Source organism: Ochotona curzoniae, unplaced genomic scaffold, assembly GCF_017591425.1.
Source record: "Ochotona curzoniae isolate NIBS_2020 unplaced genomic scaffold, NIBS_Ocur_1.0 contig_50, whole genome shotgun sequence".
NCBI classification, from domain to species: domain Eukaryota; kingdom Metazoa; phylum Chordata; class Mammalia; order Lagomorpha; family Ochotonidae; genus Ochotona; species Ochotona curzoniae.
Window position 1 is genome coordinate 7,854,758 of NW_024466446.1, and position 27,774 is coordinate 7,882,531.

The 27,774-nt window shown below is 39.7% G+C and overlaps 1 protein-coding gene across 1 annotated transcript in view; it reads left to right on the top strand.

The window, feature by feature from the left end:
* The first annotated feature begins 286 nt into the window (after positions 1-286).
* The window catches only part of RFX3 (regulatory factor X3), a 250,403-nt gene continuing 222,915 nt past the window's right edge, over positions 287-27,774 (top strand). The window contains exon 1 of the mRNA XM_040988901.1: positions 287-333. The gene's annotated coding sequence lies outside the window, so the exon portion shown is untranslated. The remainder of the gene's footprint in view (positions 334-27,774) is intronic.

A 27,774-nucleotide genomic window follows, 5' to 3' on the forward strand; every position in this document is an offset into this window, starting at 1 on the left:
CCTCCTCCTCCTCTTCCCTCCCCCAGCCCTCCCCTTGCGAGTGTCTCCCTCTCTCGCTCGCTCTCTCTCTCTCTCTCCCTCTCTCTCTCTTTTGTGAGTTATAGCAACCGTTGCCTTGTGAATCAAGCGCCATAGTCACCGTAGTCCTGGCGACTGTTACCCATCAACAACAACTACTCCTCTCCTCCTCCTCCTCCTCCTCTTCCTCCTCCTCCTCCTCCTCCACCACCTCCCCACCACCACCACCACCACCACCACCACTACCACCACCACCACCACCACCACCATCATCTCCATCACCCACCAACAACACCACAATAATCCACAGCCAAGGTGAATATGCTTCGGTCTCTACATGTGTGTGGGAGCGTGTGTCCGTGGTGTGTGTGTGTGTGTAGTGTCCGTGGTGTGTGTGCGCGCGCGCGCCGGCCGAGTGTGATCTGTGTGTGTGTGTGTGTGTGTGTGTATGTGTGGGGGTCGCACTCTCTGACACCCGGGGGCCGGTTGATGCTGCTGCGGCCGCCGCGGGGCTCTGTCCTCCGGGGGGCTTGTTTACAATGGACCCCGCGCGCCGCGCCGGGCTCGGGGGGTGTGGGCGCCGCCGCTCGGCCGCCCGCCGCTCCACCTGCCCGGCCGCTTCTGGAGGGATGGAGCTGGGGAGCTCGGGGGGCTGCGCGCCGGGCGGGAGAGGGGGAGCCACAGTTTTCCAAGGCGGGCTGGAGAAGAAGAAGGAGGAGGAGGAGGAGGAGGAGGAGGGTCAGGTGAACAGAGATGGTTTTTTTTTCCCCTTCCTTTCCTCTTCTCTCTCTTTTGGCGTTGCATTTTCTTCCTTTGCAAAGCTGCTGCTTTGGCTAAGCGCGACGGAGACAACAATGTGGCAGGCGAGGAAGGACGTGGGGAGGGGGGGTGCGCGGGGTGGGAGTGCGGTGTGGCTTGTGGGGGGGCGGTGGGGACACGGGAGGTGGTGTTTTGTTGTTGTAACTGTTCACTTGTGGGGCCTTGCTTGGCGGGGGGTTGGTTCTTGGGATCCTCGGCCATCGGTTAACTTTTCCCACCGCGGAGTCCCTTGGTTTTCACCGCCTCTCCCTCCCCCCGCCCCCCCCCCCCCAGTCCCCCTGGCTTCCCTGCCCGGTGCTCTGGGGGCTTCTCATCTTTGATCATCCTGTGCTGCACCGCTTTCTCTTCTCCTTTTAAAACTGTGTGTTTTCTTTGTGTTGCAAACAGTCCGAATATCCATCTACACCCTCCCCCCTCTCCCTGCTTCCCCCTAACCCCACCCCCCATACATACCCCTTTGCACACTTATTGAGACCGGGGTGTGTGTGTGTGTGTGTTGGGAGGGGGCCGCCTCCAGACTGCCCTGAGATGGAGATTTTTTTTTTAAAGTCTATCGTGTGTGTGTGTGTGTGTGTGTGTGAGAGAGAGAGAGAGAGAGAGAGAGAGAGAGAGAGAGAGAGAGAGAAGTGATTTACACCGGGCGTCCGTGCTAGTTGGGTTCCCCCACTTGTGACACTGCTTTCTCCGGCCTGTGCAGGTGGGAGGGGTGGCCGCGAGGTCCCCTTGCACTTTGAGGAGCTTCCCTGGGTGGGCGCACCGTGTTAACTATTTCCTTGTGCTTACCAGACTTTGTGTGTGAGGGACAAGGGGGAAGGATGGGAGGAAGCTTTGTGACAACTCAGTTGGCAGTGTGAGCTGACAGGGTACTTTTGAGAGTGTACCCCCCCTTTCTCTATTCGTTTTCCTTTGAGAGTTGAAATCGAAGTCAAGTTGTTCATAAAGAATGTATGAAGCTCCTCAACTTGAAACGTGTGTATATTTCACTTTTCTTTGTGGTGGTTAAGGCGTGTGGATACTTCGCTTTCTGGTTTCCTTTGGAAAGTAACTTGAACTGCTCAGCAAAGAGAACTTTTGCCTTTGTAAGTCTTTCCTTGAAAAAGGGATTTTTCTCCGCAGAGTTGGATACTTACCGGTGCTCAAGTAATACGGTTCATGTTACAAGTTAACCTGCTTTTTAAGATCCTGTGCATTTGCTCATGTTCAGCCTGGCTTTGAATGAATAGGTTATCAGTAAGGAGTGTGCATCACGATTAGGTGCTAAAAGTAGGATGGCTCATTAGAATTACGTGCGTTGAAGCTTCTAGTTTAGGTTTTAAAAGTGCCTATTTAAATGGTTGTGTTTGTGATAGCAAGTGTGTATTAATTTAACTGACAGCAGCCTGTGAATAATATGACAGCATTAATTATTCCTCAGATTGTCAGAGAACGGATTGGGTAGTTATAATGCTATTAAGGCTAATTATTGCAGAAAATCAGAGTTGGGCGTTTTTTTTAAAAAAAAAAACTTAATTTCCTTGTGATTGCTATCTTCAGTGACCACATTTTGTTCTGAAAGCAGTCTTAGAGCAAACAGATTTGTTTATCATCCTTTATTTCTTCCCCCAATTGGATTCTGTGCAGATCTTTCATATTAGTTTGTGTTGTTACTGCTGTTTTTCTCTGCTCAGGTGAGTGTAAAGTGCCTGAACGCTTTGGGGTGGAGTAGCTCCTGGTCCTGTGAACTGTCCCAAGTCGATAAGAGCTATGCTGTCTTGGGACAGTTTCGAACCATATGCCGTGCTCATAACTGACTTTTAGTTGAGTAGATCATTTGCTGTGCAGTTTCTGGTTTGATGTTCATTTGCACCGTGGAAGAACTTGTGTGGGGCATTGCATGTAGTTTCAAAGGCTTTGTGTGATTTCAGTTTCCATTTACACATTGCTCTGGGAGAAAGGGACTGAATTCTTTTATTTATATTATTCATTTTTTTTAAGGCATGTTCACAGTGTAAAAATTGCTAGGGATGGTTTAGGTTAAGCCAGCTGAATATCCATTTGGATCGATTAAATCATAACCGTAAATACAAATAACAACATTTAAACACAACGACAACTACTTAGCACTTGGCGTCTTCTTTCTGTAATATTTTTGCTCAACAGGGAGGGGACTATATTGTGCATTGGAATTTGCTGTTTCCGGGGATTTAGACTAATAGAAATGTTTGAATGTGGTTAACTGAAGTGGTTAAATAGTTTTTCTGAAGCTTGCTTTCAGAAGCTGGGTGGCTGTGGTGCTGTGTGCATCATAATGCGTGTTTCAGGCTTTGACAGTTGTTTTGCCTGTGGGTTGTATTCAGTGATCCAGGTATAAACTAACAGGTTCCCAGAAGCTGAGCATCATTATCACAATGTTTTCTGTATGTGGGGGGAGTGTTTGAAATAGTTTATCATTGCTCCAGTATTCAAATCATCTTGGAAGTTTTCAGTTTGTAAGTTGAATATAAATGAATTGCAATCAGTTGTTTTTATAACCTAAACCTATTTATTGTGGTTATATTATTATTAACATTGATAAACAGCATTTAGAAATGAGTGAATCTGTGTGTTATTCTTGGTAATATTTTAACTTTCGGCAACACGTAATTTTCTATTCTGCGAGCATTACTCTAAACTTCCAACTGAAAAAATCAATTTGTAGAGTACGCTGATTCTGTTTCTCAAAATTTAAAATTGTGTGTGTGTGTGTGTGTGTGTGTGTGTGTGTGTGTGTGTGTGTGTTTAGAGGGTCCGCCATAGCATTCGACATAGCATTGGATGTGTGGGAAGAGTTAAAAGCAAGGTCTGAAACAATGTGATTAGAAATGTTACTTTGTTCTATGTATCTATAATGAAGATATGTTACACTAAAGGAGACTCCTAAAGAAGTAACATTTTAAATTATGAGGAGTCTGCTGGTCATTTCGCTTTTATGCTAAGCATTTGGCTAAAGATCTCCTGTTAACTTTGTTACTTTAAAAATAAATAGTTTCAAGGAAAAAAATAGGTTGCCAAATGGGATCATTTGCCTTTAGTTCTTCGATAAGGACCCTCACAAAATAGTCTGTAACTTTCTCTTCACAGGTGCATAGCATTCCCCTATTTTGGAAATCCAGGATTAACTGGAATTGACTAAATCTAGCTTGTTAGGGACAGATGGCTGCTTTAAACAGGTGTCACTTTCTTTGCTTTTTTTTTTTTTTTTTTTAACTGCTTTGTGTTGGGACTTCCAGTGGTTCACAAAGGGCTATCCAAAAGCAGGTGGCATCCTTTGCTTTTGTTGTTAGTAAAATCTACTTTCAAAATTCATTATTTTTCTAGCATTTTTTTAAGGGTTACAGTTTTGAGATACTCAAGATTTGTAATTAATGTAGGTCTTAATTTCTGCATTCTTTTGTATTTTTAAGACAACTTTCAGACCCATTCATAAAGCATCAATTCTTATAAATAATGGTAACTTTACTTTTAATCCAGAAAAAGTACATGGGAAGACTTTACATCTTCAAGGAGTCCAATTATCTGAAGGAAAAACTCAAGGCAGATGAAAACCAGTGAAATTTGGTTAACATGACAAGTCAATTTTGGCACTCAGTACTTAAACATTTTCCTTGATCGCATTACAATTATTTTGAGTGATATTTGTTGGAAATGCACCCTGGTTTTGTTGAATATTTTGTATACTTTCAAATGCAAATGTTTCTCTGACCTTCAATTTTGATTCTGAAGTTGATGGTGAGCTTTTAAAAGGAAAGTTGTCTTTAAGCACTGGTGTTCAAAAATCAGTACTGCAGGAAATAAAAAACATGATAACCAGTTGATTTTTAAGGTTCTTTTTTTTACTGTATGATTCTGTTCTTTTCTTGTGGACATTTTTATCTATCTTGTAACATATGCACCAGAGGGTGCTGTGCTGTTTTGCAACTTGAGTTTATTATCACTAAGAATCTGAATTGATTAGAACTTTCACTTAAAGAAAAGTTGAATATACATTTAAGCTTAATAATGCATATTTCTCTGGAGTACAATGAGTACGATGTTTAATATGTTGCATGAATTGCCAGTTTCATATCACAGTCTGTTTACTAACATGTATTAGCATAGCATGAGCGCATAAAATCTGATGTCTTTGTCATGGCCTGAGTGCATTTGTTAGTCCTATAGGCAGATATGTTGATTATCTGATATAGAGATCTTAAACCCTTTAAAAAAATAGCTTGCGAATCATGCTGTTTGATAGTCTGGCTTTCTACCCTGTGACTTTGATATCCTTGGCACAAAGTAGATTGTCTTTTCTAAAAATATTTTCCTATTGAATGGTTAGTGATTTACTTTTTGTGATAATCTTGACCAAAAAAAAAAAGCCAACACAGCCCTACAGCTGAAAAGTGTAAATGACAGGCTAATCAACAAACAGTTGTAAAATAATTTTTAAGGTTCTATAATTCAGTACTACTGTAGGCTGTGGGAATCATCTGGCTTAGTGATTTGATTTGTTTTATTACCCAAGGAATAATAGATGTTCTGACCCAGGCTGTGTTTCTTCTAGACGAGAGAGGGAGTTCGTGTTAGTTGGTGAGGGCTTTGTAGGATAACTGCTGAGTCTGATCTTTGAGACTGCTCTTGAGTCATCGATGACTCCTTCCCAGCAGTCTGTCCTTTAAAAGACACATGTCCAAACCGTGGCATCTTCCTCAAATACGCTGGAACAGATATTGTTATATCCCGCAGGCTTTGTTTTAGCTTGGTGATGGTTTTATCTGTACTGTTTTTCCACATCTCACTGTGGTCAGCTGGTAGTTTCAAATAACCTTATAAAGCATTCCACTTTATGAGTTGGAATTCATTGATGAGCCCACAGTGCAATAGAAATTAGTGACATTTAAAGTATTTGACTAGTTAAGGTAGATCAGCTGTTCTCTTTACAAAATAGAGTCCCGCTGTTTATCAGTGACTTTCTACCACTAAGGAGTTGAAAGAATGTAATAAAGTTGTTATGCTTAAAAAGGTTTATAGTTGAAGTTTTAAATTCGGCATTAAATTGCAAAATGTACTTAATGAATGTCAATGAGTTAAAAATGGAGTTTTACTTAGAGGTATATGTCTTAATTTTTAAATAGTTGGCTGGGATACAATGTTGGTTAAAACACTACTGACTTTGGAGTCAGATTTCAGATAATCTTATTAGCCATATGGAACCTTGGACAAGTTCACTGGGCCTCAGTTTTTTTTCTGAGGGAGGCCAGATAAATCTTACCTTCGTTTCGGGGTTTTGTGAGGATTAAGCTAGATAACATATGTATATTATGTGTGTTCCTGGTATTTGATCCCAAATGCAGGCCCAGTACAGGTTAGTCTGTTACTAATGGGGAATGCACAGGAGACACCTCTCCTGACCTTCTGGCCACCAAAAAATCCTTTCAATCTGCTCCTCTGCCCATCTGTTTTCCACTGGTCTGGAAAGATTTGGGCCACTAATCCATGTTCATTAGATAATGATTTCCTTTCCCTGCTTTAAAAAACAAAGATGTGAAGCTGTCAGTCACAGGTTTGGATTCCCATATGAGAATCAGGCTTGTTCTCACACTGAATTAATAGAATAAGAAGCCAAAGAGATGCTTTAATTCTGCTCTGTAGCCTTGTTATATAACAGGTTGGTCCTACTGCTCTTGCCTTACCCTCTGGTCTGGAGATTCCCAATTAGGAATCGGTGATGTAACTTTACAGCATCTCTCTACTTTTAACTTGTCCATTTCATTGTTCCTTTTTTGCACTTGCAGGTGAGTTCTTCTGATAACATTTTGACTGCTACTTATAAACTTTATACTAAATGTACTCATTAATATACAATGATGAGAACAAATAGTTGAATAAAAGTGAGTTCTTCAGGGACTTATTCTTCAGTTTTATAATGTACTGCTCAAAATCATTGTAAAGCTAAAGCAGAACAGTGTGTGAGGTCAACCTGTGTACACCTACAGCAATACATAATTTTGGAATGATTTGCCAGCCTTAGTCACAAGTTATAAGGTAGAATTGGAGCATTACCCAGTTTCACGTATACAGTGAAGCTGTTGAAGGAAAACATCATAGCAGTTCCATTGCTTTGAATGTTACACATGTTTAGGGTAGCTTTTTGAAGTTGGTTGCTATATCTGAAGTTGCTATTTAGTACGTTTTTATATGTCTGGCTTTTTTTTTTCCCCGAACAGTTTAATTAGGAGTGATTTTTTTTTTCTCGATTTAGAGTACCTTAAAGAGTCCTGTCTTCTCAAATTGATCTGATACTGCATAGCGTGATTTTTTGGGGGGTCATTCTATATTGCACAAGCTTTTTACCTGCCTCTCATTTTACGTGTTTCCATTCTTTCCACTCCTGTTAAGTGTTTAATTATACATTGCTTTACATTGTTTTTATAGGTACCCATCCCCAGCATATAAACTAGACTGTTAGATCAGTTTTGTCTTTCACTTCTGCCTGCCAGTGAATTTGACATGTTTTAAAAGCAACCTTTGGGAAAAGGCTAGGAAATGTGATGCTGTTGGTAAGGTTGTGGTGTATTGTCCCACTTACATTATTTCCTCGCAACCTCTTACCATCTGACTGCTCTCTTGGGCGAAAAATGTGGCTTGTTTCTTTAATTACCCAATTGTGGTTTCCATCTGCAGGGCTTTCTATCTTGTCCTGGTTATATGCCGTCTTCTGGCAGGGTGTTTTGGCACTAAATCCACATCCTAACCCCCCAAATAATTGTGTTTGCCCGATCACATATGCCTGCTCTTTGCTACCCTTCACCACCACCTTCTCTCTTCTCTCTTTTCACTTTTGTTCAAAGCAGTAGTATCCAGTTGGTACTGCTTGCCTGAGCTTTGCAGTGCCTGGTCAAGAAACTCAGCAGTGCACATGAAATGTTAGAGGTTGAGCGTAGGAAACACAGAGTGAGGCAGCTGACCTGAAAAATAAAAGTGCATCAGTTGGTGAGAAGAGGCAGATATGTTGAGAGGTGATGGAGAAGAAGAGTCAGAAAGCTGGGAAGTCAGAAGCTGCTGAGGTCGTAGGTAAGAGGCTGAAGTGGTACTCAGTGGTACTCAGTGGTACTCAGTGGTACTCAGTGGGACCACAGGTGAGACCTTCCAAAGGGCAGGCTTCTGCACCTGCACAGTGAAATGGCAGAACTCTGGTTCTAAAGCCTCTCTTGCAGGAGTAGTCTGTGATTCCGTGGTGAGACTGGCATGGGGAAGGGCGAGCCTGCTGGTAAGCTTGAGCAAGGGGCTTGTGTTTCCTTGAACATGGTCTCAGAGGCTGGTGTGTGGCTTTTGTGTTGTTTCTCCTGACCAGAACAACAAAACCCAGAGCCTAATGACCATAGCAGTGAGCCACGGTTCCAGTCTTTTAGAAGCTACTCTGGGGAGTGGTGGCCAAGTGCCCTGTTTCCTCACCCCCGAAAGGAATGAGGGGTTTCACTGCTTCAGTGTCTGCTGAAGTGAGCTCCTGTGTGTGTGTGTGTGTGTGTGTGTGTGTGTGTGTGTGTGTACGCCAGGCAAGTGTCTGACAGTTGGTGCCTGTTGCTCACCAATGAGAGATTTCAAACAGGACGTGATTTCCCAAGTGTGTGGATAGGCAGTTGGGCAGAGGGAGAGAGGATGGGAGGGAGAGGAGAAGAAACACCAAGTGGATCAAAGTTTTAAACGTGTCTTTTTCCAGCTGACTTTTTTCTTCACTTTATGTTTTTGCATCGAGTTTTAAAAAAGCTAATGTGTGGTCAAAATCTGGGCAAATTCTGAGGGCCTTGGGGCCACAATGGGGACGCGGGCCTGAAAGCGTCACCTTCGTGATCTCTCAGTTTCTGTTGGGATTAGTTATTCCTGGGTTTTTTTTTTTTGGGGGGGGGGGAGTAGGTGTTTTTTTTTAACTTACATAACCGTTCTTCTAATTCAGGGATGGCAGCAGAGAAATTATTGTGTCTTTTGTCAAGAGGTAGGCATTTTCACAAAATGTTATTTTAATGTTAATTTGGTGAGAACACGAAGCAGCATTTGAGAGCAGAGCAGTGAAGGAAGCTAATGCGTATCTCAGCTCTTAACCAGTTTAGTGGGGGATAGGTTGTGTGAGTCTTAAATAGGTGGCAGTTGTTTTTTGCTTTTAAACATTGTTTTTGGAATACTGGGTGTTTTTTTTTTTCATTAGTATGAACGTCTTTGAGTTTTTAGGCTAGAAGCTGAACAGCATTTGCATATATCAGTATAACTGTCATCCTTAAAACGTGATCTGGCCTTGTGCAGTTTCAGTCAGCAGGGTTTACCTTAGTATGAAGAGGTGTCTTAGAGATGCTTGGCTTGTCAGTTGGAAGTTTCTTTTGTATTTGAGTTGTAGAGGAGTGGGGGAGGTTGCGCGAGAGGGGCGGGAAGAAGCAGATTCATTTAGGAATCATGTCATGTTTCTATTGTTGGATCTCAGTGTGTTATGTAATCTCCCCAGTCGGTTTTCCTGGACTGTGAAGTTTTGATGGAGATTGGGAATTGGAATCAGGATGGGGTGCCAGGAGGTTAGAGACTGACTGTGTACGTGTGAACCAAGATGGGGGAGAGTGTCAGGCGATCCATTGTGTCTTTCCGATTCTCTTCCTCCGCTGCTATACAGAACACATCCACTTTGGTGATAGGCACTTTATTACTTTAATAAAAATGTTTATTACATTTATTTCTTTTCTCCTAGAGACTGAATGTATCTGAACAAGATGATTCATTTTTCTCCTGAAGGCTGAGTCTATCTAGATATGTATAACCATTAGTACATTACAGGGTATAGAATAATATTCTCTCTTAAGGAGCCTGCATTGTGATTTAGTCATGCACAAATTTAGCAAGGAAGGAATTAAAGAAATGAATGGTGAGAAAATCTAGCGCATGTGCGAGATAACAGAAGCAGTGCTTGGCAGCTGTGTCTTTATGTTTTGCTTTGGATCGATGGTTTGTGAATAGAAGTTTTGCAGTGACACCTAGGTTTTTCATGTGCTCCTGTATGTGCCAACGCTTAAAGAATCCAAGAGTAACATCATCAGCATCAGGCCTTCACTGAATGACATCTGATTACTCCCGACAACAGGGTTAGGATGCAATCGCAAGGGTCGTTAATCAAAAATATATGATAAAGTGCTCTACTAGGAATCTGAAACTTAATCTTTCCATCTATAAGTGTGGTATGTGTCTTGGTGTGCCATAATTAAAACCAAACATGACAGATTAATGCAAAGAAATCAGATAAACTTAGATTCTGCATTTTGTAATATAATCTTCATGTTTCTGAAGCGTGTATGAAAATATTCTGTGTAAAAAAGCTAACTTTGCATTTTTAGGATGTCTTTACATTGAGAAAGTGGAATTTAGCTTAGATCGTGTATGTGTGAATGTGTTTGCGTGTGTGTGTGTGTGTGTAGATCTCTAAAATGTCAGCTCCATCTGTGTCTCACATGATACTGTGTGCAGAACCTCAATCAGCACTTTTTGTTCACTGGTTTTTGAGTTATACACACCTTGGAATAGTATTGGGCATGCTTAGTGTTTCTACCTCAATCGTGTTTTCTTGAGGCGAAAGAAAATCAGAGGGAAATCTTTGAGTTCTTTGAATAACCTTTGTACAGGAACGGTTTTTAATAGAGTTTCACATTATGTGAAGAATTTGAGCCTTTACTTTTAGTTTATTAATGGCCATGAGTATTGAAGTTGAATTCAGTTATAAAGAAAAATTTAGAAGCCATTCCCATTATAGTAAGTTATGCTGCTGGATAAGCATTTGATCTGTTCCTTTATATTTAGAAGTCTGTCAAGTTTTGAAATGTAAGACCTTTTAAATATTGAGTGGGCAGAGCTGTATAATAGATGTGGATTTATATTTCAGCAAATGTTTGGAAGCCATATGGCTTAGAAGGGAGATGGGGTTCTTTGATTTTTGAACTTGGAAAGCAGTGTGTCTTACAATTTGGTTTGCTCACTGGGATGGAGGAGGTGCTGATGGACATGGAAATGACTTTGGGAGATACAGATTGACTTTCTATGAGAGGTTATTCTGGAAATCCCAGTATTCCCAGTATCTACCTCTAGTCTTCCTACCCTTGATAAACTTTGAAATAAAACTTTCAGAATAAATGGAAGCCTCTCTATTAAATTATGTGTTCATGTCCGTCATTCTTTGGAATTTTTCAAATAAGCATTATCTCTGAGCTGTAGGAGTTAGAATCTATCTTTTGGATTACAAATCTCAGAAAGAACGCTAAATGATGTGACTTCATGTCCAAACATCATCTTATTCTGAAAAAAACAACAACTAGGTGAAGTTGTGGCAGGATCACATCATTGGGCGTATGGACCACTTCTGACTGATGCAATGTAGATAAAAAGTGTTGTTTTGGCGACTGTGAGTTCCACTTTGCCATGTTCAATATACCCAATAATATCTCTAATACTGTTAATACTACTGACATTATTAATATTATTCAGATCAAAAATATTTTAGCCAAGACCTAACAGTTGCATATGTTAGTCTATAAGCATTTGATTATATATCTGTTGTGTTAGCTTTCATTTTCACTAAGGATTAATGGCTCATAGGTATGTATATTTGATGCAATACTATTTTGGTTAATTTTGAAATATTGAAAACATCTACATTTCCATTTTGTTTCAAAGAAGTATCATGAGAAAAAAAAAAGACATACATAAAGCAGTAGGTGTAAAATTGGATAGCCTAACCATGTGGATGTATTTTTTAAGGTTACAGATTGTTGAAGACTACAAAAATTGGCAGATGATATTTAGAAATAAGCAAGAATAAAAGAGATACTGAAAACTGAAGTGGGATGAAATCAGTAGAGAACTTAGAAATAAAGATAAGGTGAGATGGATAATGTAAGAATATTAGTGGTGAAAACATTTTTTGAGTGAATGGTCTTTCTTTCCTGCTGGCTGTGATTTTGACTAATCAGAGAAGCCTGCATTTTCTTCTTTTATGCCATCACATTTGTTTCATTTTTTCTTTGTTTGGATATATTTACAGTGTTTTCTGGACCTTTAGACCATTGATATATGAGATTTAATGATATTCTATACAGGAAAGCATTACACTAGATATTATATTTGGGTCTTTTAATTATTATTGGAAAGTATCACAAAACTAGTGCATGAAGCATAAACTGAACACATTTGAATGTGTTTGTATCACAGCTTATGTGATGTCTAAAGCTAGATGGATGTGTGTGGGAAACTATACCGTCAATGTATATATTCTCAAAGCTTTGAATTTTGTTGGAAGGTTTAAAACTTATATTGAAATATATCGCATAGTGTGGTGAGCTCCCATGTAGTGCTTTTTATTGTTAAAATAGTACAAGGTATTAATTTGAAATATTTTGTAAATTGAAATAAATCTGAATCCTTTATTTTGTATTATTTTGGAAAAAAAAGTAAAACTTTATATTGAGAATAGACTCAGTGTAGATCTGAGGTAATTTTTAGATTTAAGACAAAATATTTAAAAAGGCTCATATTGCTTCCTCTGAAAATAGCATTTCTGTATAAGGAAATTATTCTCACTGATTGGTCAAGTGTTTTGTTTAGTGATTCCAGACTTTTTTACTTGAAACCTGAGCTGTTATTAAAACAAAGTAAGACAAAATGAAACATGCTTCATAGCAGGAAAAAGTATCTCTTGAGATCTACCTCTGAGAGGTGGTGAGATGCAGTTAACCTTTTGTCTTCTTATTCTTTAAAACTAGTTTGTGGGTAGAGTTGGGCACACAGCTAAAAGGCATTTTGTAAGTTGAAAGAAAGGAATCAACTGTATTCTAAAATAACTCCTCTTGAGTTAACATCTTAGGAGACATGGCAGAAGTTGTTTGGTTAAAATTCCAAAGGAAGAGACATCCCAGAAGTTCTAATAATTCACAATCCCATTCAAGGCAGGGTAATATTTTCTGACTTAAGGTATTCAGGGTCTGAGGAATTTCCCTTAATAATTTCTGTTTCACTGAAGCCAGACAAGTGTGACAAACACTTATATTCCAGAACAGAAATCTATAGGAAAAAAAAAAACCATATTGCAAAGTAAGCTTTAATGAGCAGAATAATATGTATGATAAATGCTGATTGATGGTATTTTAATAAACAGCACAAAATGTAATCCTACAGCTGATATTTCCATGTTTGGATTGAATTAAATGATTTAAGACCAGAGTGAGAAACATGTTACATTACATAGGACCTGATTTTTCCCATTACATAGTAACTTTAGTTCTAAACTGATCCATAGTGTTTAATGGGAACGTAAATGCCAATATATTTTGTGGTAATCTTTTCAAATGTTTCTATTACAGGGCAACTACCCAAGCTGAATAGTAAAGTGAAGTAAAATAAAGTGATGTACTAATTATCTTGCAAGTATACCATTGTTTCTTATCTCAGAGGGTTATATTTATAGGTTTCTGTTTTGGGGAAATATCTACATTAAATGATTCTACATATTGAATTTTTATGATTCCCAAAAGTAGATAGGATTTTGTAATATATAAAGAAAATGCCATGTAAAGTATAAAATTTAATAAGCCAAAGGTTTTTTTTTTAAAGATATATTTATGTTTTTAATTGGACAGGTGGATTTACAGAGAGAAGAAGAGACAGAGAAAGATCCTTCATTCACTGGTTCACTCCCCAAGTAGCTGCAGAGGCTGGAGCAGAGCCAATCTGAAGCCAGGAGCCAGGAGCTTCCTCTGGGTCTCCCACATGGGTGCAGAGGCCCAGGGCTTTGGCCATTCTTGCCTGTCTTCCCAGGCCACAAGGCCGGGGGAGCTGGGTGGAAAGTAGAACAGCTGGAATACGAACTGGCACCCGTATGGGATTCTCGTGCATGTAAGGTGAAGACTTTAGCCACTGGGCTACAGTGCGAGGCCCCCAAATGGTGTTTGAGCTAAGCATAAATATAACCCTACAAAACAAAAGATTATGGAGTATGTATATGATTTCAGTAATATCTACAGGGTGTTTTGTTGTAAATTTAATATGGTATCGTTTTTCTTTAAGGATTAATTGGTTTTTATTGGAAGTGCAGATTTACAAAGAGAGAAGAGACAGAAATATCTGACATCTGCTGGTTTATTCCCCAAATGGCCTCAACAGCCAGAGCTCAGCTGATCCAAACTCAGGAGCCAGAAGCTTCTTCCTGGTCTCCCACACAGGTGCAGGGTCCCCAGGATTTGGGCCATCCTTTTTTTCTTTCCCAGGTCAGAGGCAGGGACCTTGCTGGGAAGTGGAGTATCTGGGAATGAACCGAACCAATACCCATATGGGATGCTGTACTTGGAAGAGGAGGGCTAGCCAGTAAAGCCGGTTAGGCCCCTGCAGTATCAATTTAAAGGTTATTTGCAATAATGTTTTTATACTTTTAGATGTCTTATGCCTGAAATCAAAGTATGATTTTATATGACTCTCTTAGGCTATTTTATATTCCACATAGTATCAATAAAAGCACAATTTTATTCTAGTGTTAAAAGTTGTTTATTTTTAAAATCTGATTTCCTCTGCATTTTTATTATTTAATAAACCATCTATTTTCATTGTAAGAATAATATTGACTTACTTATGCTATATTGGAGCGACTTGGCAACAGCAAAGAGCTTAATACTCTAATTTAGAAGAATGCTATTTCTTTATTGTAAGGAAAATCTTTATTCAAAAACTGACCTGTGTTTTATGTATTTAGGAACAGAGAGAGAAGAGAGAAAGAGAGAGGAGAGAGAAGGATAGAGAGAGAAGAGAACTTGCACCTGCTGATTTTCTCTCACAACAGCTGGGGCTGGGACAGGCCAGAACTGGCAGCTGGGAAGGGCACCCATTCCAGGTCTCTCGTCTGGGTGGCGAAGAACCAACCAAATTCCGGATCCATCCCTCGCTGCCTCCCAGTACGTAAGTTAGCAGGAAGCTGGAATCGAGAGTTGAGCCGACTCAGACCTAGGTGTTTCCATAAGGAATGTGAGTGTCCTAAACATGGCCTTAACCTCTAGGCCAGATGCCACAGACTGGCTAAATTTTGGGTCCAGATTGGAATCTCAAGTCCTCATGATGGGTGCCTTCGTTCCTGTATGACCCAACCTGAGCCTTTCTTCTTGTCTCTTTTTAACTGTTTTCCTGCTCTGTTTTTGTGTTTTTCTAGTCTTTTGCAAAACCAGGAGAGATAACCAGGAAGTTAGGGTAGAGATAAGAGAGGTGGAAGATCTCTGAAAAAAGTTAACATCTTTCCAAGTTATAGGATTCTAGTAGATATATATATTTATGGTGTTTAATAATAAATCAGATTCTTTATTAAGCTTAAGTGAACTTGGGCCTGGTGTGATGGCTCACTCAGCTAATCTTCTGCTTTGCATGTGCCAGGATCCCATATGGAAGCCGGTGATTCAACAGCATTATCATTAATCTATATAAATAGATAAATATAAATACATTTATATGGATATATATTTATATATTCCTTATTAAAGGCATGTAACCTAAATTTTCTTTGCCTTTAGTATTTATGCTACTTGTTAATTTTAGCTATACTCTTGATCTCTATTTTTTCTATAAAGTCAAAATTTTGTAATTCTGTGTTCGAAGTTGAAGTATCTTAATTTCAAAATTATTTCCAAATATAACTTTTCAGTATATGACCATTTAACTTAAAAAATAATGACACAGAAATAAGATTCTAAAATATTTTTCATGGTCATAAATAGGTTGTATGTTACAAGTTGGAATGCAGTACTTGCTAGATTTAAATTTCTTTTGTTTTTGATATATTATTTATTTGTTTGAATGTCAGCATCACGAAAAAGAGAGTGAGAGAGAACTTGCTGGTTCCTCTTTGGGTGGCTGCTTTGGACAGGGGTGGGCCAGGCTGAAGCTGGGGTCTTCATCCTGGACTCCCACCGGGTGACAGGTGCCTGACCACTTGGGCTCTGTGTGCTGCTTCCCCCAGGCCATTGGCAGGCAGCTTTGTCGGAAGTGGAGCAGCTGAGAGCAGAATGAGCGCCCGTATAGATGCTGGGATCCGAGGAGGCAGCTTTACATGCCACAACACAGAGCTGACCCCAAAGTTGTTTTCATCAGCTTCAAAGGTCGAGTGATGGGGAGAGCAGGGGAGGAGAGGGAAGGAGGGAGATTTTTCCTTCTGTTGATTCTTTCCAAATATGTGTAGCAGAGTTGGGCAGGGCTGAAGCCAGGAACGCAGACTCCCATCCAGGTGTCCCATGTGGATGGCAGGCGTTTCAGTGCTAGGGTCTTTATCTGCTGTTTCCCAGGTCCATTAACAGCACGATCTGAAGCAGAGTAGCTGGCGCTTGAGCTGGGACTCTTAGATTTAGGGAGGACATGGGCATCATAGCACCTGCTTCTTGCTGTTTTTTCCAGAAAGGTTAGTACTATATTTTTATTCACTTATGTCACTTGTATGTTCCTTTGCTGGGTGTTAATAAGGCATGTCATCGTCCATGTTGTTAGTGTAACTAATTCTCATAACCGACTGGTTCCCTTTAACTTGTTGTAAAATTTCATGGTATTATTAATTAAAAAAAATAAAGCATTCATCCCCCCCCCCCAGTAGATCACTCTCTTGTGGGACGAAAGTGAAATATGGGGAGGTGACAGAGGCAGTACAAGCTGAGACTTGCCTGGCTGGGCCTTACGAGTATTTTAGCGCTCCTCCGTGCTGCTGGTAAACCAATGATGTGAGGACGAAGGGGCTGCTGAATACTCCACAGCTATAGGAAGCCGTACCACCAGCCATGCTGTGGATGAGTTATTATCTTACGTGTGCAGTGTTGTTTATTCATCACCCGTGTGAGACCATGGCAGGAGTAATTAGTTCCCAAGGCTTTATCTAGTGTGTGATGTGTGTATCCTGGAAAGCAGGGAGCCCAGGACCCAAGTGCGGCGTTTTGGGATGTGGAGGGGTGATTTGCGTGCTGGCAGTGTTAGCTATGGGAAGCCACACAAGTAAGACAGTTATGTCCTGTGTATAAGTCCGTGTTTTCACAAGCCCCATCTGAGGTGCCAAATCTGGAAGAACACGTTTATAAAAAGACAGGAGTGCTTTTCCCACGAGGAAAAGCCATTTGCCATTTACTCTTAACAAGGCAAATCCCCGTGGAAGAACCTTCTTGTAACACTGTTCCCATTGGGTTTATTCTCGCCTTCAATAAAAAGGGGGGTGTGATAAACAAAGGCATGATGAAATAATAGTTATCTCTTGCGTTTTTTTATTCCAAAGTTCCTCATTCTTCATGACTTTTAAAAATTAATTCCTACTGTGTCATATGAATCAGGATAGACTCAGAATATAATTAAGTTGCTTTTGTTTTTCTGTTAGTGACCCCCAAAAAAAAAATTTGGGTAGGTGAAGTATCTAAATAAATTATCTCCCAAGTTTGAATTTCTCATTTGTTGACCTGTAAAATAGGACAGAAAATACACATGTTGCAAGTGTGATCAGCTGAATGAATCCTAGAAACTGGCAGGTCTTAAGCAAAATGTAGATATAGACATCAAGTTACTAAAGCAAAAAAAAAAAAAAAATACTGGATTGCTTTATTTATTGGATATCAAGAGGAGAAAATGCATTTGTTCTTTCTGCCTTATGAATTATCCTGGGAATTTTTACCTCACTGGTTCATAGATCTGGATTATTTGAACCCTTTTTTTTTTTTTTAAAGAATGTTCTTTGGAGTTTTTAAAAGGACCTGGAGCCTTACATATCTTGGAGCAAGAATTTTTTCAGAATGGCTTATTGCCTGTTCACAAGGGTCATTGAAGACATGCTTATTCAGTGCAAGGCTGTGGTTTTGTCATTAGGAAGCCTCTCATGTCGCGTCTGCTTTCACCCTGGACATTCCACCCCCGTGCTCTGATAACTCCCCTGTTTTGGCCAGTTTGGCTTATGCTGCTGTGCATTGGTTCAGAGCACCGAATGGGCTTACACTTTGTGAAGCAAGGTTACTAACAATGGCTCTGAAGACTGTTTTAGGGATTCTGTGATATGGGGAGTCTGTGCTGTGTCAGTCATGTAAGCGCTGGGGAATTGAAACTGTCGTTTCTGCCCTACACAGTTTCCTAAGGTCAGTTGGTCTCGTTATTTCTCTCCTGTATAACTTGGTGCTGAGTCCTTACTTTATTTTAGGATGTGTTTAACACTTAAATATCTCTCTTCTAGACTTAGATTTAGAGTGGCCTTTAACTTTGTAGGTTCACTTATCCCTGTCGCTGTTTGGGGATTGTCATTTAGGTTCTTATTTATTTATGAGTGTTCAGATTGTTTCTAAGCCTCCTGAGGATAGAGATTATCATAGGTTTTTGATGGTAGCACAAGAGTCTAAATCAATAAATAGTTATTGATTAAGTCTCAGATTGTCATTTTTAACCAAATTGTAGAAAACACTTTTATAATTATATCTGATTTTGTAAGAACAATTAGGACAAGCGGTTTTATAATTCCAGTTGGATTTATTCATTGCTTTCAGCCCCAAACGTATTTAATATCATGAATTAATACATTTTGGAATATTCATGTAGCAGATCATTTACCTGGATGTGAGTTGGAGCTGGCTTTAATTGAAGTGTCATCTTTTACCTTTCAGATAACATTTTGTTGTGTTCCCCTTTTGCAAATATGGACTGCAAGCAAGCGCACACACACACAAAAATGTATGAAATCTTGTTTTTTTTTTATTTTCCCCCTGGGATTTCTGTATTGTTTGATAAGACTAATGGCTTAGTTTTAGAACTGGAGGAGGGCCATTTTGGACCCAGTACCCTCTTGCTATTTTCTCATTATGGCAGTATACATAACTTTTAATCATACTTCTTGTGGCAGAGATGGGGCGCTTTGAGAACTTTGGTTTAAGGGGGACTGCTTTGAATAACTCAGACTTTATCTTGGGTTTCTGTTCTTGCTTCCGGACCTCTGAGATGTTAGAAGTACACGGTCAGAACTCAGATTCCAAGACAGAATGCAAAGACTGCAGTCTTCAGATCTGTGGGTGTGCTTGTGACATTTCAGTTAGAATCTCACTGTGGACAGTGGTTTATCTCTGCTATAGACACTTAGCCCTCCAAAGCTTAACGCTTTTCTACGAAGCTGCCATTCATAAGTCCATCCAGCCCTCTTTTTAGCTCCCGTGTTCTAATTCACTACTATTTTTTGAGATGGTAAGTTTCCTGAATTTACTGCCAGTTGTGAAGTCATTATTAATTCTGTGCAAACTCGAGGGATGCCCTGTAGCAAGTGTAAGAAGTTTATGTGCGCATCACTTTTGATGTTCATTCATTAAACTCTGGAGCACATATTGCCACATAGACTTTATAGCAAGAAGTGAGCTGCCACAGAGAAAAGAACAATGGCCAAAACTGATCAAACCTTTGCTCGTGAGGAGCTGAGGGGAAGATAAAATAGATTTATCTTAAAAGTGATCTGGCAAAAAGTGAGCCAGTGGGAGGGTAGAGTGTAGGTGATGGGAGTGAAGAAGGGTATGATATTAAATAGGCTGATTAAGGTGACCTTACGCGGAAGGTAACATTTGCACAAGGAACTGAAGGAGGTAAGTTTTGGATGGTTCTAACGTGGGTTTATATACTTAAAACGCACATGCCTTGATTAGCACTAGCCTTCTTTTTACACCATGAAAGTTTTGATTTTTACATCTGTCCTCAGCACTTTGTGCCTTCTTCTCTGGCTTTATGATTTTCATTTGCTTTCCCATGAACACACTGCCTTTTTGTTAGTGAATGAGAAAAGGGTTGGGAGGAAGGGAGAGAGAGGGGGAGAGAGTGTGTGTATTGATTGTAAGGAAGCAAGCAGGTTGAGATCTGTGCCGTTACATCCTTCAAGCTTACCATACTTTTTTTTTTTCAAATGGAAGGTTGTTATGAAACACCTGTTAACAAAACTGTATCCTTAGAAAAATTAACAGAATGTATACATGAAGTACTAAAAGTAAAAATCATAGTAGGAAAATAGAATTATTCCGACAGCAGTTCAGTTAGCTGTATCCTCAGTTTCTTATGGCAAGTTTAAATTGGAGGGAGATCTTGACACAGGAGGGCTTCCGTGTTAAAAATATTCTTCCGTGTCTTGCAAGATGTGGAACTAGAATACCACACTTACATAGCATAAATATCTATCATTATCTAGTCATCTTTAATGACAATTTATGAATTTAATTTTAAATATTATGTATGTAAAAGGATATAAATGAGGAGTTAGGTAAATAAAAGTTACCAGTGGAGGCAAATTGTCTTGAATTCTGTTATTTTGACAAATAGATTGTCACGCTGGTATTTTTAGAAAGGAGTTTAGAATACTAATGTCAAAATCATATTTCCCACTTCAAGTTTGTTGCAAGTATTCAGCACTGTGTCTGTCATACATTACGAGAGCTACAGTTTCATAGTACTTGTGGCAATTGTACTGTTGGAAATTTTCAACAATGATATAAAATATAAATATATATATATTATGTAGATTTAACTGAAAAGTTATTTGAGAAGGAGAGAGGGGGCACTCGCATCTGCTATTTCACTCACCAAATGCCCACAAGCCTGAGGCTGAGTCAGCCGGAAGTCAGGGTCCAGGAACAGTCCTGTTCTCCCAGGTTGGGTGCAGGAGCCTGGTTATTCCAGCTGGCATTGCACTCACCAAATGCCCACAAGCCTGAGACTGAGCCAGCTAGAAGTCAGGGTCCAGGAACAGTCCTGCTCTCCCAGGTTGGGTGCAGGAGGCTGGTTACTCCAACTAGCATAGTTACCTGCAAGGTTCTACATTTGCTGGAAAGGTAAGTCAGAAGTGGAGCTAGGTAACTGACATAAGCACTCCAATATGTAATGCTGGCATCATATGTGTGTGAGTGTATGTGAGAGAGAGAGAGAGAGAGAGAGAGAGAGAGAGAGAGAGAGAGAAAGAATGAATATGAATTCTTCCTCTGCAGATTTGCTTTTGAAATGCACCAATGGCCCAGCTGAACCAGGCTGAGGCTGGGAACCTGAGGCTCTGCCTCTGTCTCCCACATAACTGGCAGGAACACAGACACTTGGAGCTTTGGCTGCTTTATCAGGCCCATTCATGGAAAGCTGGATCCAAGTACAGCGGCTGGATTCTAAGTGGCACTCACATAGGGTGCTGCCAGTGCTGGCTGTGGCTTAACATGGTGCTATGCCCCAACCCCTTTTAAAAAACTAAAAAAAAAAAATTTCAGTGGAAATTCAAACAAATATTCAGGTAACCTTTGATAATTTTGTGTGTGTATACACTTTCTGTATTTTTTATCCGGGTTTCCATCCTTTTAATAGATCGTTAAATGAATGTCGCTTTTTGCATGTAAGTATGCCTTGGTGTTTGTGCCTTTGTCTGTAATGAGACAGCTTATATACACCTTAGTAACCTGTGCACAAAAATCTGTTGAAATGGAGTCCCTCATTTTTCACATTAACAAATCTTTATCACAATTTGCATGAGCCACTACAGGTTTTTTTTTTTTTAAGAATTATTTATTTTTATTGGAAAGTCAGATATACAGAGAGGAGATACAGAGAGGAAGAACTTTCATCCAATGATTCACTCCCCAAGTGAGCGCAATGGCTGGAGCTGAGCCAGTCTGAATCTAGTAGCCAGGAGCTTCTTCCGGGTCTCCTACACAGGTGCAAGGTCCCAAGACTTTGGGCCGTCCTGGACTGCTTTCCCAGGCCACAAGCAGGGAGCTGGATGGGAAGCATGGCTGCTGGAATTAGAACCGGTGCCCATATGGGATCCCAGGCGTGCAAGGCAAGGACCTTAACCACTATGCTATCGCACCGGGCCCGCTACTACAGTTTTGAAAACTTACTTGGAGTGATGAGAAGACCTGGGAGTACTGAGTTTATTTTCATGCCACCTCCTACTTTTTTTTGTTTAGGAAAAACAGTTAAAGTGTGAACATGTAGCCATGATGATGATGATTTAGTGAAATCCCGTCTCCATCTCTTTGATTAGTGGACAAGTCATTGCTCTTGTTTCAGCCAAGCTCGGTTCATCTACCTATTATCATTCCCCTTGCTCTCTGGGCAAAGCCTGACCCAGCGGAGTCCGGGTTAGTGATGGCATTATCCGTCCTTTGGCCAGCTTGGCTTGGATCATCTCCCTGTGGATGAGGGGATGGAGTTGCAGAATTCCTAGCCAGGCATCCTTTAAGATTTAGAATCGTTATCTTCATAGTTCTCGTCTTTAGTTTTAAGTTAGGATTAAATGGAGTTTTTCATTTGTACTAGATGCCTCAGAAAGTGTTCCTTTGTGCTCTGTGATGTTTAAACTGATGTCGCTCTTGGAATCATTTGTTTCTATCCCTCTTGTGCATTTTAAGGAACCATTGTTCCAGGGGTGGGGCGCTGTGTGTTTAAGCATAGCAGAATAATGCCATGCCATTAGAGTCCCTGGGCCAAGTCCTGCCCGTGCTTCTGATGCAGTTTCTTACGAAAACACGTGGGAAGCAAGAACTGATGCCTGGAGTGTTTGCATTCCTGCCCCGATGCTGGAAGTCCAGGTGGAGTTCCTGCCTTCCAGCGTTGCCTGGCTCAGCCCCAACTCGAGGGGCATTGGGAGAATAAACCACCACCACATCTCTGTATTACTCTGCCTTCCAAAGAAATGAGTAAATAAATCTATGTTTAAAGCAAAACCTCCTTGTACAGCCACATCCCTTCTTATTATTACTAAACCAGATTTTCAGATATTCAAAGACATGTAAACTACTGTGTGAGCAGGAAGGAGAAATAATGAGTCTATAACCCTTATTTTTATTTTTCTCCTTCTAATTAAGGTCTATTTAGTATTAAAAAAATTTCCCAATTCAGCCATTGATAACCAATCCTAAGTTCTGAGGTATCGAAGAACCAAAGTTCTTGATAAAATGCTAAGCAAGTACAATAATTAATTCAGTTTTTGTCAGCAATGTTTGAGAGTCTTTGATTAAAAAAATTTTTTTGAAGGTCTGTGAGTGGACATGAGTCAAATATGATAGGTGCTTGCAAATGCAATAAAACTGGGATTTGTTAAAAAAAAAAAAAAGACCCAAGGCTCTCAGTTTGTGATTTCTTTTAAGGATTATACACTTTTTATTGCATCTTCGCGGCTTTGAGGAGATAAAAGACCCTATGAATCCCACAAGGCGGCATCCAGCCGCTTCTGCGTGGTATATTTATTCACTAGTTTTATTTTTGCCCCAGTGACTTCCAGTCAATACTGCTCGACTGGATCCCAAGCATTACTATAACCAGTTCAGACCTTGGATTCTTTTTTTTTTTTTCCAGGTCATATTCTTTGCGATCAGATTAAAACTGTTTTGAATAAAAATGTTTAGTAATTGACTAAGTCATGAATAACTACTTTGGAAGTTAACACGTTTCTGTAATACATGCCCTGTGGATCGTCTATTTATTAGTGTAATCTTAATAAAGTGTTCTTGTTTGGGGAAGTTCTCAGACTTAATTATTTTTACAAAGGTTTTTGTTGGGTCCTGCAGTGTATAATCATGTTATGCATTTTTTCCTTTTTTTTTTTTTTTTAAATTCAGTGGAATCTGTGTTACTAATCACTTCCGCATTGACTCTTTAAGCACTGGCACATCATCCCCACCTAGTTGCCGCATGCTTCCTTAGAAAGCAAGGGTACCACAAAGAATACCAATTATCGAGTATACATTTTTTTGTGTGTGTGTGTGTTTTAATCATTGTTTTCTTATTTGTAAAATGAATGCTCATGGGTTTTTTTTGGTGCTCTTTAATGTGTTGTCTCTGTCATTTCTTCGGCCTCTGTCTCCTTGTTTGCTCTGCTCTGCCTGATTTCACTCGGAGCCTGGTCTCCTCTCGCTGCAGCCTCAGCTCCTTGGTCAGTGGCCTTTACACCTTCCCGCCTGCTTTCCTCCTGCTTTCTCTCTGGCTTCTTTGTCTTTCCTTTCTGGCTGGTTGTTTCACATGCCTCTGTCTGTTACTCCTGCTTGCTTTCAGAGAAACGATTTCCTTGGTTCCGCTTCTTACGGTTTGTTGCAGTAAAAGCAACCTTTGAAGGATAGATAACTGTGGTTTTTTTTTTTTTTTAAAGTATGAAGAATGCAGCTGACAGGTACTTTAAAAAATTTCTGGTTTAGAATAGTGTGGTTAAATATTGTCTGATTATTTTAAAGAATTTCACTTTCAAAAGTTGCAGTAATTAAAATCGCTAAAATACCCTTAGAAACTTCGGGATACGTTTTCAGACAAAGTGATTATTGCTAAATCATTTTTTTTTCTATATTTTTAAAATCTTTATGGCATGTTATGGTAGAGCAATGTTTTTCCTTTCTTTTCTGCGAATATGTTATGAAAATGCCTATGACTTATATGTAAAGTAAAATTCAATCTGTAAATAACTTTTAGTTAGTCTTTAAGGCTGTAGAATATGCACTAATAGGATAGAATTGGTTTTTGAATTAATGACACTTCTGACCAAATGAGCTAGGAGGAGAAACAATGCATTTTTAAGTGGTGAAATTTAAAATTTCTTCACTTTTTTTCAGAAATTTTATGTATATAATGTGATCATTGGGTTCCTAGGTTTAGTTTAGTTTTCTGTTACTTTTTTTTCCCCCCTGTTGGAATTACTTAGTACTGTCAGTTTTCTTTTTTTTCCCCCAGAACCTCTATCAGTTTGTTTGTGTCTGTTCTCACCTTTCAGAGGGCTGCGTGGCAGCAAAAACTTGGGTATGATAGGTGGTACGGTTGACATGTGGATCATAATCTGTGTGGTGTTTGCTTTACCAAATTAGTTAGGGATGCTAAGGATACATTTTGAATATTTGTGTACGTTTAGCATTTTGTCCCTTTGTTGGGAGTCTCTCAGTGTGACTGGTTTTTAATAGGATGTGTCTTGAATTGTGGGCCAATCACTTTGGAACAGTATTAAGCCTTTTAAACACACTGCTCAGACCCGTGGAGGGAAGCCTACAGGTTTATTAGCCTCAAAGCACAGCATACCCTTTCAGGTCGCACAGCAACAGACTCCTAGCAACCATAATAGATTGAATTTCTAAGAGTGACCAGGCCGGATGTAATAATAAAGCAAGAGGTACAAACAGTTGTCATGGTTTTCTTTTCACAGTAAGCCAGTTTGATTTGGGAGGAAGCTTAGCCTTTCAAAAATGAGCAAACTTCTTATAAAACAGTTTTTGTGCCCTGGGACTTCTGGTATTTAAATAGCAATATTAGTACCACATATAAAGAACTCCTAGCTAAGAAAGTACTATGCTAAAGAGAAGACAACCAAACCCTCCAAAGTTAAAAGGTTTTCTTGTAAAGAGGCTTTTCAGGGAAGTATTTTTTAAGAGTGTATCTATCCTAAGGTTTATGTACAAACTTTAAAATCATCACAAGCATACTTTGCCGTAATAAAATAGATTTGTGCTTTCTCTTTTTGGCTCCCTCATTTTTTAAGTGATGGCTGTATGAGATTGATAATTCTAATCTTTTGAAGTTTGCCCGAGAAAACAGAATCTTTGATAGGTGAACAATGCTGCTTGAAAAGTACGAACTGGCGATTGAGCAGAGAACTCACTGAATGAAGAAATGTATTAACATGACACGACGGTCCTTCATAGTGACAGTGTAAGCTTGTGTGGCGTCCCTAAAGGTACAATGCTGTGTTAGAGCTTTGTCAGTATTCTTTGTAACCGTTAGTATGTGCTCGCTGATGCAGCCGTGAAAAGGAGATGCAGTCAGGTCATTCGCAGGATGCTTTCCCCGCCGGGCACACATCTCCTCCTGGAGCTGCTGGAGTTGGACGTGGGGCTGCAGCCTTTGACAGCAGTAAGCTGTAAATATAGACACAGTCATACCCTTGATTTGTTCATCTTTTGTATCACCATTTGGAAAAAGACTGTTAACGTGGCAGTTAGAGTAAAGACTGGCAATTACCGTAAAGAGCAGAAATTAGGTATTTGTGACCTATTATATTTCATTAAAAGACTTCCTTATTAAAATGGCACTGCTTACTCTGATTACTTGACAGCTGCCCTAAACAGATTAGAAAATACACAGCTTTAGCTAAAGGTAAAAATCAACCCGTCAAGCAAGCACATGACACAGAGTATGAACATGTTGTAGTATAAACTGCTGCTGCTTTTTAAAACAATAGGTAGAGATGTTTATCATTGAGTGGTGGTGTCTTCCCATTACATCACCACGGTGGCATTTTCCCATTTAGACACTCTTATACATCCGCTTGATTGCATAGTAGCTTCATGCTAAAAGGTCTTATTGTTAGCCATCGTGCATCTAGGGACTCATGGCTTCAGCAAAGAAACATTGTTAGGTGATGGGTAACTATATCTCCACTGTAAATAGTACCCTTAGTAGGCAACAGTTGAACTTCTCCAAACTTTACCACCAAGCTATTAGTTTCTGAAATGTTTTTCATACGTTCCATCCCTTAATTATCCAGCTGAGGATTCTAATGCAATGTATTTAATAGTTGAAATTTAGGTATCATTTTTACAACATTGACTTCCCCACTCTTCTAGAAAAAAAAATTTAAGTGGCTCTTGTTATCTTTTTTCTGCTTTTTTGCTGCTTATCTTGTTACATAGTGATTTATACAGCGATCTTATAAAACGTACTTTATTGACTGGCCCAGCCTCTCACTTACTCTGTACTATTGCTTAGCAGTTAAGTAGCCTGGTCTGGAACACATGGAAATAACTCATTTCTTTGCCATCATGAGGTACGGTGTATGCACTGTAGCTGACTCTGACAGTGTCGTATCACAGCTCACGCTTGAAGACACAAAAGCTCAGTATGAAGTGGGTTTGTGGGCAAATGACCTCACGTAACTAATCAATACACATTTTTGTCAGTACTGTCACAATATTAGTTGCACTTCTTAGCAGAAACTTAAATCTTGATAGTGACTCAGTGTGCTAAGTGAAACACTCATATGTTCACTCATCTACCCAAATATTCATGCCTTGTCATGTCTTTAGGTGAAAGATGTTGTAGATGTGTGTTGTGTATTGCTTGAGGTATGGTAGCTTACAAAATTGTTAGGGGGGGAAATGTAGTGCTTTTTTGAGTAATAGAGGCTTGAATTTATAATCTGCTTTTATAATTTGATGGCTAATTGTCCTTGAATGAATTCCTTAGTCTGTTCCTAGGTTTTTTCTTTTATACACAAAATGGACTTGTGGCCTATTCAGTTATAAATTGATACATGAAGTGAAAGTGCAATATGTAGATATAGAGAGCTAAACAAGGCAGCCTGGAAGTAGCAGTCAAATTAGGTTAGGTAGTACTGTCACTTTCATCTGTCTGATTTATTCTCTGTGTAGAATATGTGGTGGGTTTTGCAGGAGAAAAAGCAGTAGAAAAATCATGATGTGAAATTGCACCTAATAAAACATTTTTTAAAAGATTTATTTGAAAGACAATTACAGAAAGAATGGAAGAGACAGAAAGAGATCTTGTGTCCACTGGTTTAGTTTCCAAATGGCCACGGCAGCCAGGCCTGGGCCAGGCTAAAGCCAAGAGTCAGAACCTTCTTCTGGGTCTTCCATCTGGGTTAAGGGGTCCAAGGACTTGAGCATCTTCTGCTGCTTTCTCAGGTGTATTAGCAGGGAGCTGGATCGGAAGTAGTAGCTGGAACTTGAACTGGCACACATATTGGATTCTTGCACGTAGGTGATGGCTCAACTAGCCATCCCAAATTTATTTTTAGAGGAGATGTTATGCAATGCATGTTTTATTGTTTTTGTTTGTTTGTTTTACCATTAGTAATTAGGAATTCTTTAAACTTGTGATTTTCTGTTTAAAATTTATTCACTCGGGAGTCAAGGAGAGAAATGATATTTCTCATCC